The sequence below is a fragment of the Atta cephalotes genome (assembly GCF_000143395.1).
Source record: "Atta cephalotes unplaced genomic scaffold scaffold00038, whole genome shotgun sequence".
Lineage (NCBI taxonomy): Eukaryota > Metazoa > Arthropoda > Insecta > Hymenoptera > Formicidae > Atta > Atta cephalotes.
The window spans coordinates 835,199-837,733 of NW_012130102.1; positions in this window are offsets into that span (position 1 = coordinate 835,199).

Sequence of the window (2,535 nt, forward strand, 5' to 3'; positions counted from 1 at the left end):
AAGACCTCAGACTCATCGGAATGGAGGGATTTATTCCGTTACGAACATTGTAGCCGGGAAAACGCTCGACGAACGATCTATGTGTACCTAAGACCTATATGGCAAAAGACAGATTCTTCTCTTTGAATAATTGCGAATAGGTCATACAACACGCGGTGATTTTTCGAAAGTATTAATATGTACGTATAGTTTTAATGAGAACGAAGATGCCGGTTTGTCGGTTTTTTTTAATTATAATATATAATATATAATACATATTTTGAAGTATAATATACTTCTATTTGTACATAGAGAATGTTAGAGAAGAAAATTCGGGACCTGGAGAGTACATAGTGTTTATTGAATTGAATAAGAAATAATGCTTTTCTAATCTCAACAGAGTTTTAACGTGCGAGTACCATGTGCGGGCACTCCCGGATTCTTTCTTTTCTGACCACTGAAATGTTTGCCAAATTCTTTGCGAGGCTCAAACGATCGAGCATTAAACATAATTTTCAGTGTTCATTAATTCTAATCGCGCGAGAATTGATGATTGCAACTGTAAAGACGGAAAAGGCATTGAGGCTCTATTGCTGCTGTGATCTTTTAATCCTTATTGTAAAAAATTATATATTCATTTTTATAAGCTCATTTATAAGCTGGCACAAAGTGGGGAAAAAGAATATTCGTACATCTTGTCTTTTTTAAGATAACTTTACATGAAAATGTAAAGTTTGTAATATTTCTGACAGAACAGATCGTTTTCGTTCGTAATATTGGAACATTAATTTTAATTCTTTGTAAAATTTTATTCGAAAGAATAAGATTACGAATTACTTATTTTACCGACTGTGATTCTCGAGCGTTTTTTTTGCATGCAATCAATTTTTTAATGTTAAAAGATCTCTAGCATTGATCATCTTGCAATCGCGCTGCCGGCATACTTATCCGTTTAATATTTGCATGCCGCAATGTACTACTTCACACGTACCTATCTTACTTAATTTACATTGTTTTCTCCTTTTAGTTGTATATTTTTATGTTATTTATTCACAGACGAGTGTCAGGAGCTCTGCACGTAGATCGCAGTTGTGAACATGATATTTTTAAGATTTTTGGCGTTTTAAGATTTATTTTAAGGTCCCAACATTATATGTTTTATATAATTGTTGCCGGTAATCTGTCCATGTATCTATGTTTAAATATTGAGTTAAGCGTTAACTTATGTATGTAAGACATATTTCCTGAATGGTTGTTAAGTTAAAAAAAAAAATCTGACGTTAAGGAATTTTTATCAGATTTAATTCCTTTAAGTCTCGCTAAGATAATTCTGGCAGTGATATTACGGGCTCGTACATTTACTTTTGTATTAATGTAACTGTTACTTATAATTTGATAACGAAGTCAATGTTGCAGATGACGCAATGTAATTTCCAGGCGTGATACTTTAGACAACGAAACCATGATCGTTGCTTAGTCGATTGTTGTCATTTTTTTTCTTTTTTAAAATAAAAATACGCAATATTACTTACCAACAGATTATTCTTATAAAGAATAAATTACACACGTATATACCAGTAAGAAATCGACAAAATTGTGCTTTCTGCTGGCAAATTAGCATCTTTTAGTAGTTTTTTTGTAAATAGAAAGTTAGACAAGTTTTATTTTTTCTGGCTTCGTGAATTAGATTCACTTTGAAGTTAGGTTTTGATTCGAAGTAAATTCTAGGCCTATCTCGATGACACAATCAGCCAATCCGTTCTGTAAATAACATTACAATCTCAGCTCGTGTACGCGATATACGTAAAAGTTGTCTGATGCGCCAGATTGAACGTAAACGATTAATCGATTAATGTCAAACGGCTTACATGTGAGAGAAAATATGGTTCTGGAGTCGATTCTTGATGTGTGTTTAATACTTTGTGGGACAGCTGGGAACCGTGATGATGATGGGAGAAGTTAGTCCGGGACCACTACCGCTGCACACACGAGTCGCCCTGCCCGGTCTGGTCGGTAGACACTTATAAAATCTTTCTTTATAGCCGATTGACCATTTCGTTTCACCTTTAATCACTTTCGTACAATTCCTGTCCGGTTATCAGTTCAAAAGCAGCCGCACGATGAGTTTAGTTGTATATATTTATTGTAAATTTTAATATATTAAAATTATGCAAATTTTAAATTATTGAACAAGTTATTCATCTAGCCAAAACGACAAGGGCACCAAGAATTAAATCAATTGATATCTGATATTAACGTGCTGCTGATTTTGATGAAGAGTCTTTCTAAGCAATTGTATACTGCAACCGATGGCAGAAGCTCGCGACAAAAGCTCTAAGGATCATAATAGAAATTGCTGTTGACTTTTGAGGAACTCCAGTCGTGCTTCCTGTGCAATTTTTAATAGAATAAAATGGAAAAAATAAAGGCCATTTTAGGAGTAATATTTCCAATATATATATATATATATATATATATATATATATATATATATATATATATATATATATATTATTATATATATTATTAGTAATAATATATACTACTATAGTTAGT